We start from the raw sequence: 14,796 nt of genomic DNA, 5'->3' as shown, positions 1-14,796 counted from the left end.
TGTTAGCTGCTGTTATTGGATATTCCCAAGATCCTCCAGGGCTTTGCCCTTCAAAGTATGGTCTTTGGACCACAGGTATCAACATCACGTTATCAGCAGTGCAGAATCTCGGGCTCCATCCCAGACCTGCTGAACCAGGATCTGTTTTAATAAGACACTCCAATGATTCATACACACAGTAACGTTTGAGGAATGCTGGCTCAGAACACACTTCTCTCTAAACCCTAAAATTATCCCTTGAACCTTGGGTGGGTGGCATATAAATGAATGCTGGAGTCTTCAGCTAAAATCCCCCATATGCCAGAACACTACCCAGTAGTGGGGGTTGCCAGGCTGGTTATTTAATGAGTTTTATGATACATTAAATCTTCCAGACCTCAGGGCAATTTGACCATTAAAGAAATAACTTTTTTTAAGGTAGCCCAAAACAAGCCAACTCAAGCGAATAATGGGATTAGCGTGGTGATATTGAAATCAGAGTTGTACCACGTGAGGAGCTCTCCATCAATCACGTCTGCTGTCCTCACGGCTGATTATGGTACATTGTTTCATCAAATTAAACAGCAAAGGGATGTTGTAAAGGCAACATATGGTCCTCTTTCAAAAGTAGTTAGCCTGGCATTGCAGAAGCGGCCTCATCATGGCTCCTCTGAAACCTTCTAAATCAACGCATTGAGGGTATTTGCTTTTGCAAAACAATGTCTCATAAAAGTGGTTGCTTTTAATTGCAGGCTGGCTGTTGTCGGAAGCACGGCCAGGATGAGAGATGTGAAGGAGAGTAGACGGAATCAGGTTAGGATGGGGGAAATCAATTGTCCATCTTTTCCTGTTCTCCCATCACGGTGACAGCAATCATGGGAGAAGAGGGGAAGAAGTTGCACTCCTGCATCCCTGATAGATGCTGGGCTCTCAGAATTCTATTTTTTGCCCTCTCTATTATGCAAAGCAGACTGGGGACAGGTTTTAGAATTGACAGGAATAATAACGTGCAGTTTAAAGACCTGCTGAAAGGAAGAAGATTTTCTCTAATGATCAACATAGAGGACAGGGTTTTGTGGAGGTGCCAGCCTAAGGGCAGCTTCTGGTGGATCCAGCAGAACCCTCCACAGTTTATGAGAAGTGGTTTATACGCCATTGAAGAGGGAGAGCAGCCCGAGACTGAATTTCAAGAGAAAAGTCAGTAGGCAATATTCGGGGCAGTGTTTGTTGCTATTTTGCATTTATGTGGCTGGCCTCTGCTCCAGGGAGCATGAGCACTCAACATTGTGTAATTAGCAACAGCAATCCTCCCAGCGCCCCTGTGAGGTTGGCGTGCAATGGTGTCAAGGGCAGTTAGCCATCATCTTTTCCAACTGCAACTCTCTCTCCCACCCTCCCTTCAAAGCACCCCCGAAACAAGAGGGTTGACTAACCTGGGTGCAGAGGTTACCTCCTACCTTCCGGTTTGTGTGTAGCTCTTTGTCGCATCTCATCACACGGTTGCCGCCACCCCTAGGGGGCAGCCCTAAGTCCATTCCCCTTTCTGTGTCTGCTCAGAGGAAAACATAACCAAGCAGCAGCCTGAAAAAAGATCTTATATATTTTTTTTGTATTATTGAAAAGCAAGACACAAGTGTTTCCTTAATTTTTCAAAATATACTGAAGAAGATAAGACAAAAAGTCAGTCTCATCAACTGTCCCCCTGTGACCATCCTCCCTTCCGCCCAAAGGGAACCACTGTTAGCGGTAGGTTATGCATCCTGAAAGGGGTCTTAGTTGGCGCCTGATCAATTTTCCAATGGCTATTGGAATCTCTTCTGTGATGCTAAGAATGAGCCAAAATAACCCTTCCACTTCAGCCTACTGAGAATATCTCACAAATAACATAGCCTTTTACCCAGGAAGTTGCGAGATACTGACTTTTATCATGATTTGTTTATTTAACTCTGGTAAGATTATACAGTATTGTAGGGGTGTTATTTTATCCTTCATAAAATGGACATGATAAAACTCACCACCTTCCTACCAGGGGACAAAAAGCAATAAATAACTTGGTATCCAGGACAATAAAATCCGGGAGAGTGGTGTTTAGTGACCTCAAAATTCCAAGTTATTTTCCTTAACCAAATGAAACCTTTAAAACCTCAAATAAGCAGAAGTTGGACAAACCATTGTTAAATTCGTTGTCTGCCAGAGGAGCCATTAATAAAGTAAAAGAGTGATTTTATAAGAAATAGAATGCATCTACTGGTTTAATTAAGAAAATTCAGCATGGAGAGATTCCACAGTAAACGTGAGGGAAACGTGTTCCTTATGAAATAACAGGGGCGTGTGTGTCAGAGTGGAGAGTGGCCCCTCTGTTACAAGGCTTAGAATGCAACACAAATCCTTCTCCTTGCGGGGGCAGGATTCAATGACCAGGTTGTTCCCGGTGTAGGATTCACAGGAGTTGACGCACGTGGAGAGAGTCTTTGTCACTCAGCTAAAATAATGGATACACTTAACCATTTTAAACGACTTTAATAAACTCATAACGCTGGCGTTTTGGCTGCTTTGGGATCTGCTGCAGCTGAAGTGTGGCAAACAACCGACCTGCTGGGGGATGGTGCTACTCACAACACACCTGTGACGAGTTATTTTTTGGTATCAATTTAAAGCCAAACACTGATGCAATTTGGCCCTCTTCAGAGCCGGGCTTCATCAGCCGCTCTCCTCATTAATTAGCGTGAGCTGTAAGATGTTGCTAATAGCTACACATCTTGTAAACATGTTGAGCGGGCTCTGCCCCCGAAGGCCCGCACTGTTAAGTGATACCTCAGCTGGGGCTGGCAGAGCCAGTGTCCCCACCAGGGAACAGCCGAAAGGTGTGCAGCCTCTGCTCAGAATCAAAACACTGTGCTCTGAGAGCTCCCTTTTTGTTGTGGTTCCCATGGAGGTGACTGCCTTTTGGTAGCAATGATAATAATAAACAAGAAGATAAAAATAAAGAAGAGGAGTTGCAGGAGAAGAAACTTGCATTTACACTCACCAAGGGACAGTGCTGACAAGGCCAGGTGGTGGGACTATGGAAATACTGGTTTCTTCCCCGTGAGATGGCTGGTCAGCAGCTTTATATGAACCTAAAACCACAGAAGGAGATAATTAAAAGCAGGTTTGCAAAACAGCTTTCAGATAGGAGACTGCTAAGGGAGAAGAAGGACGAATGAAGACGTGAAGAGGCCATGTGGTCGTGACTTTTTCTTTACTACACATTGAATTCTTTCGCAGGGTTACGTTCAATCTTAGGTGTTCAGTGTTATGGTGGAAATGAAGAGGAGAGGAAGACTGGAGTTAGGATGAACTCATCCTGGTTTCAACATTGGAAGTGTCCCCGTGTCCAGGGAAACCTCTCAGTCCCAGGCAGACCAGGATGGTTGGTCACCCTATCTGGAGTCACAGATGTGCATGGTTGAGAGACCCTAAAGACCGTCTCGCCCAACTCCCTCATCTTACATAAGGGGAAACTGAGACCCAGAGGAGTCCGTGAGGCAGCACAGTAGCATCAGCATCTACTAATGAATGATGAATACATCTGCTGTCTTGTCATGTGGCTGAAATCATCAGAGATTACTAAACGCAAACACGGTACACAACGAAGGACTGGCCCCTGAGTGAGGTGAGGTGGGTTCTAATCCCAGCTCTGCCACTAAATAGGGACCTTGAGGGGCCAGCCCCTGGCCAAGTAGTTAAGTTCGTGCACTCCACTTCGGCGGCCCAGGCTTTCTCTGGCTCAGATCCTGGGTGCAGACATGGCACCAATCGTTAGGCCACACTGAGGCAGCGTCCCACGTGCCACAACTAGAAGGACCCACAACTAAAATATGCACCTATGTACTGGGGGGATTTGGGGAGAAAAAGCAGAAAAAAAAAAGAAGATTGGCAACAGTTGTTAGCTCCGGTGCCAATCTTAAAAACAAATAAATGGGGTCTTTGGGTAAGGTAACCCCCAGCCGCCAAGCACTTTCCACCAACTATTTCATTAATCTGAATGAAAGTCCTTTGAGGGAGAATTAACATGCCCTTTTAACAGGTGAGGAATTGGGTTCAGAGAAAACAAGTAATTGGCCCAATGTCATGGTAAGAGGTGAGATTTGAAGGTGGGTTCCCTGCCATCACAGCAAATGTTCTTCCCAGAAGGGCACCTACACGGGTATGAAACCGTCAGCCAATTCCAATGGCCTGTTGCTCCCACCAAGGGACTCACCAAAGGGGGATGGTAATTGGAAAAGGGTTTTTCTCTGTTTGTGCAACGCAATAGAGAGGTAACACAATCATCACAGAATGCCCAGATGATTGATAATTGAGGGATTAGTGCCCTGCCTACTTTCAAGAAGGATTTAGATTAGCGAGATACATGCATTGACCAGGAGCTTTCTTTCTCCTTTTTTATTTAGGACAAACTCAGCATTCAACAGACTTTAAAACATTTTTATCTCCACCAGAATCAGAGTGTAAACTCCATGAGGACAGGCATTTTGTTCACTGCTATAACCTCAGGGCACATATGCCTAGCACAGAGTAGTTTTTTGATACATATTTGTTGAATGAATGAATGAAATTCAAAATTCAACATAGGAATGTTAAGTAATTTTGCTACATGTTTTTATTTTGTAATATATTTCAAAGTTGATCCCGAAACTTGATCATAGAGGAGGAGGTAGAAGAAATCAGGGAAGCAAAGATGTATCTGCCAAAAAATTTTTAGCCAAGAAAATTATTGGATGGGCTCTTGAATAGATGTATGTGTTCTTAATTTTGTTGTTGTTGTTTTATTTTTATTATTTTTTTTTTTTGAGGAAGATTAGTCTTGAGCTAACATCTGCTGCCAATCCTCCTCTTTTTTGCTGAGGAAGACTGGCCCTAAGCTAACATCTGTGCCCATCTTCCTCTACTTTATATGTGGGACACCTGCCACAGCATGGCTTGCCAAGTGGTGCTTGACAAGTAGGTCCACACCCAGGCTCCGAACTGGTGAACCCCTGGCCGCCGAAGCGGAACATGCAAACTTAACTGCTGTGCCACTGGGCCAGCCTCATAATTTTTATAAGTTAAATACTTTTAGTTATACTAAAGGAGCTTGCTATTTAAAGACTCATTTTTTGTGGATCCTGCAATGAAATCATCTTTTTAGAAAGAGAATAATGACCAGAAATTAATTTTTCTAAAAATTTAAGGGTCTATGTTGGAGTTGCTTCTAGTGAAGCATTCTTTTATGGGAAAGGTAAGTGTCACTTCTTCTTATTCACGTGGTAACATATGTGTAGAGAGCACAAAACTGAATGATGTTGTATTTTATGGTTAATTTTAACCTCTTACATGTTTATCAAATATCTACTGTCAAAAAATACTAAATAACCAGAATTCTTTGAGCTGATTTTTAAAATAAATCTTAAGGACTTTTCTAAATGATTAGCATATTTTAACTGATAATTTCTGCAAACATAGACAGGCACCTCCAGTTTTTCCAGCATTTATGTTATATACAGGATTCCTCTGATTCTCTGGATGAAGTGGGTTTCAGTATTAGTGGTTTGGGATTTATGCATGAAGCTTTATCACTTACCAAATTCTATATTCCCTACCCAGTTAGCACTCGAAATGGCAACCCATCTTTGAACAATGCATATTTGACAGTGGAGAATAAGTAAGAATAAATCACATAGCTTCAAAAATGCTGTTAAAATAGGTTCAGCCCTTAAAATATATTTTAGAGGAAAAAGTAAACTATTATATAGAGCTAATCACAATAAAGCAACATGTCAGGTTGGACGGCAAGAGATCAGAAAGTAAGCTTAGAAACAATATATGGTGTTTGGAGTTTATGTATAAATGTAATGATCTGAGAAATAACTTCTGATTGGATTTCTCTGAACTAGATGTGCTATTAAGATCATCATGGAACATCTTTCTTTGTGGATACAAAAGGCCTAGTACCATAAAGAATTGATTAAATCTGTGACTATCTCAAGGCAAACAGTGCATAAAATACCTACCTACCACAAGGAAATGTGTCTAAGGCAGGTTAACAGATGCATGAAGCTGTGTGAACTCTGCTTCTTTTGGCTTAGTCTTTATATCTTCCTATAACTACGACTAGTCCACTTTATTCAAACAACTTCAGAGACTTCGGTTTGACACACATGGCACACACAAAACAGACAAACCTAGTGCCTGCCAGCAGGTAATTAGAACGAATAAAAAGGTACGTCTTGATGAAGAATTGCCTGTTGTCCAAGCCACCACTTCAGTCTGTCCAACAGGAATTCATCCTGTTGCAGCCCACTGCTCAGAAGCAGAAGGAAGCCTGGTTTGCAGAGGCAAAAAATTAGTCTAGCCTATAAGACTTGGAAGTGATCAGTTTCATCCCACTGTATTTACTTATAGAAAATCTATTAATTTTTGTATAGCTAATTTTGTAACCAGGCACTTTACTTAGTTATCTTGTTGTTTCTAACAGCATTTCAATTGATTTTTGTGGATTTTAAAAGTGTGTAATAGTATCACCTGCAAATAATTCTTTCCCCAGATTTATAGAGTTTTGTTTCTCTTGCCTAATTGCATTGGCTGGTACTTCCAGAATAATATTAAATAATTGTGTCCATAGTGGTCAGTGTCATCTTATCTTTGATATCTTATCTTTGATAATGCTAAAAGCATTTTCCCAACAAGCACTGTGATAGTTTTTCAATTAATATGTGTGTATGTGTTTATATGTAAATTTATTGTGTCCAGGATCTAATCTAATTAAAACTTTTTAAATTAAAAAACGACTGTTAAATTTTAATTAAAAGTTCATTTGGCCACCCATCAAAAATATAATTACAGGGTTTTTGTCCTGTGACCTATTAATATAGTGAATTTTGATATCGTATTTCATAATATCAAACTATCCTTGCATTCCTTTGAGTTTTGCATTTTAATAAACTCCTGAAATCTATGTGCTAATAATTTCTTTTAGGATTGTGCTTAAGGATATACAATATAAAGAAATAGTATTATCCTTCTCTATATTGATGTTTCTATTCTCTTTGGCACTGTAGGAAGCAGGTATGCTGTTAACACACTTCTAGAATTTATTTGCTGAAAGCAAGTAATAATAGTAATTGTAGTTCACACTTACACAGCATGTATTCTGTGATAGATCTAATCTAACAGCTTTGCATATATTAATGCTTTCAATCCTCAGAGCAGCCCTGTGAGGAAAGTACTGTCATCATCATCATCATCTCCATTTTCCCGATGAGGAAACTGAGCCTAAGTAACTTGTTCAAGGTCGCAAAGGTAGTAAGTGAGAAAGTCTAGGTAATTTGGCACAGGAGTTTATGCTTTGATTCCCTAAGTCACTCATTTATTCAACCTGCAATGTATATTTACGGAGTGCCTCCCATTTTGAAGGCACTACACGATACATCTTCCTTTAAAAAAGCAAATGAATACATTGATGAATATTTAGGTCTAAGTAATGGGTCTAATGTTTGTATCCCTTTAGTCCAGGTCATATTTCCATAAAGATTTCTCCCTGACCTGTCAATATTTCTGTCCCACCTGCTGTGACCCAGTAGGGCAGACTGAGTTTAGCCCAACATACTAGCTTAGTCTGATAGCATCCTGGCAGATCCTGCATGGATGCTCCCGAAAATCATGCCCACAGTAACAGTAACATAGAGAACTAAATATCCATGTCAGTTGGATGAAGAGTCTGCAAGTGATGCTGCCAGACACACGTCTGTCTGAAAAAGGTGGAAAACTAGCTAGACTAAGATATGCAGCAAGGCACAGTGTGCTTGGTCAGGAGAAGGGTAAAAAATCGGGATAAAGCAGTTCCTCATGTCCATCAGCACAAGAAAATAACCAGCTACAGGCAGAGTGTGAGAGTGGACCAGTGTCCGGAAAGTGGCTGTCACACCATATGTCTTTTCTCCTGCCCCAGAGCCCCTGTGGCATTTTTGAAGTGTTGGTCCTTGATTCCTTCTATTACCTGGTTTTAATTAACCTCCCGAAGCCCCTTTGTCTGGGTGGCAGTGTCAGCTGTGACCACGATGAATAGAAGGCACCCCTGTCAATATTTTTTGGAAGGAGGCTTGTGAATGGGCCTGATGAGCTGAGTTTGGGGGGCAAAGGAGGGTGGAAGGAATGTTTCCTCTTTAATCCAACATTTAATCACTGGATCTGAGGACAATGGAGGCTCCTCCAGCCTCCCAGAGCCTGATTCCATGTGGCAAGCCCAGCCCTCTTTTGTCAGCCTCACAAGGAAGCCCCACCCCCCGAGCTCCACACAAGATTCGCTTCACAAGCGTCATTGAGATGAAACAGCCAGTACAGGGGACTTGTGACCGCCCCGCCCAGCCTCTGCCACCAGCACCGGCCCATCCTCCACGGGCCTTTGTTCCTCGATGGATCCATAATTCCATGAAAAGCCTTACTTTGATTTCCAGACTCTTGTATATTTAGAGTTCTCAAAGGGCATGCAACCCAGTGCAACTATTTTTATAGATATTATTTTTCCTGAGAAAATTATGATTCCATTAAAGAGCTAAAGGGTGCCAGATGGTTCACAGAAACATGAAATTATAAATACAGTGGTACTACAGTAAAAGGAAACCTCTCAGTGACTCACATTTCTTCCTTTCCCTTCTAGTCCTTAAACTACTATGACTATCTAATTCTATATAATAATTTCAGCGAAGATGTGATTTTTGTACTTTGGTTTTTTCAGCCAAGTGTCTTTTAATATTGCTGTGTGGCTTTCATAATGATTACTTTAATGGCTAGGTATTTATTTCATTAAGTTCATATGGTTACCCTTTACCTTACTGCTGGACATGTATACAGAGGGATGTCATCTGATAGGCAAGACGGCCCAGACTTTGGAATCCGAAAACCTCAGCCCTAGTCTACCTTTTTCCAACAGTGTGATCTGAATACCTTAACCACTCTGAACATGAGTCTCTTCATCTATGAAGTGAGGGTAACATCACCTACCTCCTAGGGCCCCCATAAAATCAAAGGAGATGATGTGCATGGAAGCTGTTTCTGAGCTGCAGAGCCCATACACTGGTAGTTATTATTAGCTTGTTTCCAAGTATTCAATACTAACAATAAAGGTTATAGTGAACATTTTCAAACACACAGTGTTCAACTTCTTTTGAATTCTTTGCCTAGGAGAGATTCTAAGAAGTCCAGTTCCTAGGTAAAAAAATATGAACATTTTCATGATGTTAGATCTTAGATCCAAACTGCTACCTGATTTTCAAAAGGGTTGAACCAATTTACATTGTAACTGGCTATTCATGAATGTAGCATTTTGCCAAGGACCTCACTGGCACAGCAAATTTTCCTTGTAAAACGTTGGCTAATTATATAGGTTGTTGCCATTTCCATTATTTAGCTACTGGTGAAGTATGAATGTTTTTCATGTGTTCCCTTACAAAAAATAATTCCTCTTGTGTGTGACGGCTTATCCGTTTGGCATTGTGAGATTTTATACAGTATTAAGACCATTTTTTAAAGAACGCAAATTCCTCAAGGTAGTGAGAAAAAGACTATATCATGTAGAGAGACCAACCTGAGCTTTAAAACGCCACTTACGTATAAAAAATTTGTAGGATTCTAGAGTCAAGGAGCTTTCAGAACCCAACAACCCAAGTTTAAACTTTTTTCCTGAAAAGCAACCCTCCATGGTGGTTTATCCAGATCCAGTGCGTGAATCTGCATCTTTGGTCCTTTTCTGTAGTGTGGGTGTTACTTGTGAAGAAGGCAAATCACAGATATAGGGTCTGACACGTTACCTGTGAGAAACTGAGGCCTGGGGGTCTGCACTTCAACAAATGAATTAAACAAGAAGTATTTATTAGGTGTTATTAATCTCTTCTCGAAATGTGATTCCTACTCTCAAAGGAAACAATAAACCCCCAAATTAAGAAGGAAACCTTTGCAGAACACTGACCATACTTGGAAATCTGGTGGTGTCCGCTCTAAGCACCCCAGCAGATCAGGAAATGGGAAGACCCTGCAGCCTGGAGGGAGCAGGAAAGTCTTCAGACAGGAGATGAAAATCAATCTGCCTTAGATCAATGACAGCAGATGACAGATGTGAGGAGCTGGTCCTCCTAAAGCATTTAGTGCCCGGTCACTGTGCTCAGCTGGCCCTGTCCATGGGCAACTTTGGTCAGGATGGCAGGAGATGGATGCTCACGGAGAAACAACTTGGAAATAAATGGCAAATCACAAAACAAAGAGATAACTACAAGAAAGCTCTGAAGATAGCATTATAACTATAATATGTGAGTATTAGTATAAAGGTATAATATTTGAGTGTGGTGTTACAATTATAATATTTGAGTATTAGTATTTTAGGATAATATTTGAGTATGGCATTATAATTATAATATGTGAATATTGGTACTATATTATAATATTTGAGCATGGTATTACGATTATAACATTTGAGTACTGGCGTTTGCATACAATGTTTGAGGAGAGCGTTATAATGACAATATTTGGGTTGCATCCTAGCTCTGCAACTTCACTTTATTGTACTTGAACTTCAGTTTCTTCATTTGTGGGAGTAGAGTATTTCCTTGCTTACGAGGCTGACATAAGAAAAATGTGTGCTGAAAGATATGTTTGTAACATTTTTTAATGCCTTACCATTTACAAAGCACTTTAACAGTCCCCGTCTTGATTGAGCCTTATGGACTCATTTTACAGATGAAAACACAAGGTTCAGAGAAGTCATATGACTTGCTCAAGGTCATACAAGCCAGGTTAAAATTGCTTGAAGCCTAGAAGTCTACATCAAATGGCATTTTATTGTGTATGTACTAAGTGTGTGCAAGCTTTGTGCCAGCCATTTTACTTCGGTTATCTCATGTAACGCTCCAGCCTCTCTAGATGAGAGGTAAGAACTCCTTAGCCCTGGTTTATAGGATGACTGAGTTTCAGGGAGAGGCAATCGATCTGTCTGAGTCCAAAGCCTGTGTTCATTCCACGACACAGCCAGCCTCCCTGGGAAACGATGCATGGGCATCTCGGATGGGAGATGTCTCCCTGGAGGACCTCCATGGGGAGAGAGTCAGTAAGCCGCTGGACCTCCCTGAGGGAGGGGCTCTGTGCCTCTCTGCAGAGAGACTGGGTGGGCCAGCAACCACAGGGGCCAACAGCACTCGGCTGTACTTCAGACCAAGCAGCAGATTGGTTCTGAATTGTGGGTTCCCAGCTACACTGTGCATCAATGACAAACAAGCCAAAATCCTGCTACTTATCGTTTCATTTGGGATGGGCAATGAAGATGAAATGTGACCTAAAAATTCTTTGCCATTTGAGCTAATCAATGAAAATAGAGTGTTTGCTCATGGTAATGAATCTGTTTCTTTTTTCTAAACCTCAAAACACACACACAAACAATGCACTACCATTTATTAGCTTGTTGATAAATAGGTTTAGTGCAAGTTTCTATTTGTTTGTTTTTTGCCTTCTGATTATGGTGTACTTTGTAAAACTCTAAAAAGGTAATGCAATAATTAACTAAGAAAAAAGTTTTCAAGTAAAAATGAAAATGTTCTTCTCACCTTATTTAAATAGAGACATTTTCTTCTTCTGAGTTAGGGTTCTTCTTTTAAAAATGTATGGCTTATTAAGAAGGATTCCTTATTAAGGATTCTCACACTAGCCCATATTAATTTGCATGCTTTCCTTTCTCAGGAGATATAGCAACATTATGATTATATTAATCATCTGAATCAAATATAATATGCTTTGTTATTGATTTTAATTTCACTCCTTAGCATCCAAAATAATTTTAGAAAGACCATATTTGAGTTATGACAGGTGCAAATGACTCTAGGCAAACATTTAATATTTTAAAAAACAGCATTTTTTCAAAAGGTTTCCTTTTTACAGAAATTGCAATTAAATTGTTAGTCCTCTCATGTTCAAATAGATGCGATTAAAATGTGATATGTAGTTCCAAGAGGAAATACAAGTTGTACCAAATTAATTTGACATGTATTTATATTATCAGTTTTCATTTTATTTATAATTTGGTGGCTTTTAAAAATTGTGCCGTTTCTCCATGTTTGTTATTACGTGAATCTTATGCAAAAAAAAAATAATAAAGTAAAAAATCAGAGATGATTTTGAAATAAACTGAAACAATTTATTTCATTAATTTTTTCATTAATAGGGCAAGTTACAAAATGCATTTTAATCTTGATCTGTGGATGATCAGAATCTATTGAACACGGTGGAGAACAACTTACAGAAGTCAGTTTGCCCTGGGAAAAAGATGTTATGGCACATATTTAAAACTGATTTCTTGCATTTTCAACTGCAAGCAGGAAAGAATACACATGGATGGTAGAGGATAGGCCTGTGGCCTCTGGAGCTGCAAGCTGTGGCCCTGGGTAACTTTTATTTAGCACACTAGCAAGTCCGTTAACAGGCACAGAAATATTTTAAATAATTGAAACAATTGATTCCCTGAGTTTCAGAAAAATTTCCCCATATTTCAACATCCATGAAATTACTACAGAGAAAATAATAACAATATTCTGCAAAAAAGTGTGGACTTATTTTTAAAGAAAATTTACAATCAGTTTTAACTGGTTGAGCTCAGTTCATGGTGGGAGCGTGTGGCTGATTACTGAGGTTCTGAAGGAAATGGTGGGAGTGAGTAATTATTTGTGATTGTTTGCTACCTATAACTATACTGATAGTAGCGCTGGAGCGCAATGCTGGTGACGTAAGAAGAGACAGAGAGCTATGCAACCCTCTGGGGAGAAACCAGAGCCTGCGGAAGGGTGTCACTCTGTGCCAGGCCCCGGCTCTGCCAGGTTCATTAGGACACCTTGGCTTGGAGAACTTTCCACCCATCTTCCAGGGAGTGACTTGGCTTTGCCCAAGTTTCCCAGTTCAGCTTCAGAGTTGGGAATAGAAGGACTGAAAGACCATGTGTGACGGGCACAAAACGGTCAGTCTCTGTTCTAGACAGCCCCAGGCTCTGGCTGGAAGTTCACCTGCTTATCTTGAATGCCTGTGGTGTTCTCTTTCTCATCCTTTGCACCCCTTCTTAGCCCCAGCTCTTGGTAAAAGACCTGATATCTTCTTGTTGTTTTAACTAGTCAGGTTACCTCTTCTATTTAAATCTTAAACGTTATCTCTTATCTAGATGGTGGGGGTTAAAGGTATTGTTCATTCGTGAAAGCTGGAGAATGTAGATGGGGAAGATAGAGCCACCCACGCTCTGGACCAGGCTTGGGAGCATCCCACGTCACAAAGCTGCAGGGGCCCCAGCGGGTCATCTGGTTTGGCTTTCAGCTTTCAGCTTGAGCAGGCAAGGTGCCCAGGCCTGGTGATGCCTGTGTTTGCCCAGTCAGTGCCTGTTAGGGGAGCAGCAGGCCCCAGACCCACCTCTTGGTGGAGTGAGTTCCTCCCCTTAGTGAGCTATATGGCAATTACTTTCCATGGGTTTCGTAATGTTTAGAACTGCTACACTAAGAGGAAATAGTAAAATAACGAAGTGACGACATACAGGATGTAACAAAACAGGCCTTGTCCATGTGCACAAAATGAAGACAGTGGATTAAACGACTTCTCGGGTCATTCTCAACTCTACAATTCTATGTTTCTGACAAACAAGACAGTAACAGTTAGGGTAAAGGCTGCTTTTCTTTATTTTTAATTTAATTAATTTTTATCAAGATAACGTTGATTCCTATAATCCAGATTTTCCACTTCTGGATATTTATCCAAAGAATGAAAACATGAATTCAAAAAGATATATGCACCCCTATGTTCATTTCAGCATTATTCATAAAAGATTGCTTTTAAATAGAGTATGTGTCATCTAGCTTCCTGCCCCCTGGCACCACCTCCATTCCAATTTTTCTCAGCTGGAAAATTTTCTGCTTCTTCTTTTCCTCTCCATCCCTTATGCCCTTTGTCTCCAAGTCTTATTATTTCCTCCTTCAAATCATTTCTCAAATCTTTTGCTTCTCTTTCCAGTTTTATTCCGTCCACACACATCCCATCTCTTCCCCCATCACCTCAGGTCCATTCTTACAGATATTAATATGAGACCAGCTTAACCTGCCTAAAATGTCACTTCCATCCTGTCATTGCTCTGTTCCATGGCTGGCCACACCTCCCCAATCCTCTGGCTGACTCCCCTGCTCACTTGTACTTATTTATCTCCCTACCTCCAATCAACTCCTCCAGTCCAGGCCAGGACCATACCCCCTAGCTCACTACACCCTGCTCACTCTTTGACAGGGTTGGCTTACATTTTCCTTTCCTGGGAAATCTTTCCCCTTCCCCACGTCTTTCCAAGTGTTATGGGCTTGATTGTGTTCCCAAAATTCATATGTTGAAGTCCTAACTCCCAGAACCTCAGACTGTGATAGTATTTGGAGATAGTGTCTTTAAAGAGGCAATTAAGTCAAAACGAGGCCATGATGGCAGCCCTAATCCAATATGACTGGTGTCCTTATAAGAAGAGGAGATTAGGACACAGACATGCACAGACGGACGACCGTGTGAGGACCCAGCAAGAAGACAACCACCAACTAGCCAAGGAAAGAGGCCTCAGAAGAAATCAGTTTTGTGGGCCACCTTGATCTTGGATTTCTAGTCTCCAGAGTTGTGAGAAAATAATTTTTGTTGTTTAAGCCACTCAGTCTATGGTACTCTGTTATGGCAGCCCTCACAACCTAACACACCAGCATCACTCATTCATCGAAGACTCCATTCGAGTCCAACATTCTCTGACTACTCTTGTTC

The 14,796-nt window shown here is 40.9% G+C and overlaps 1 long non-coding RNA gene across 1 annotated transcript in view; it reads right to left on the bottom strand.

The window, feature by feature from the left end:
* Positions 1–1,443: 1,443 nt before the first annotated feature.
* LOC124231279 (uncharacterized) overlaps positions 1,444–14,796 on the bottom strand; it is a 63,067-nt gene continuing 49,714 nt past the window's right edge. The window contains exons 2-3 of the long non-coding RNA XR_006886476.1: positions 3,008–3,098; positions 1,444–1,572 (exon numbers count right to left, since the gene is read on the bottom strand). This is a non-coding gene — a long non-coding RNA (uncharacterized LOC124231279). The remainder of the gene's footprint in view (positions 1,573–3,007; positions 3,099–14,796) is intronic.

This window comes from Equus quagga, chromosome 21 (assembly GCF_021613505.1).
Source record: "Equus quagga isolate Etosha38 chromosome 21, UCLA_HA_Equagga_1.0, whole genome shotgun sequence".
NCBI classification, from domain to species: domain Eukaryota; kingdom Metazoa; phylum Chordata; class Mammalia; order Perissodactyla; family Equidae; genus Equus; species Equus quagga.
Note: the sequence above shows the minus strand (reverse complement) of the source record. Positions and strands in the feature narration are given on the sequence as shown.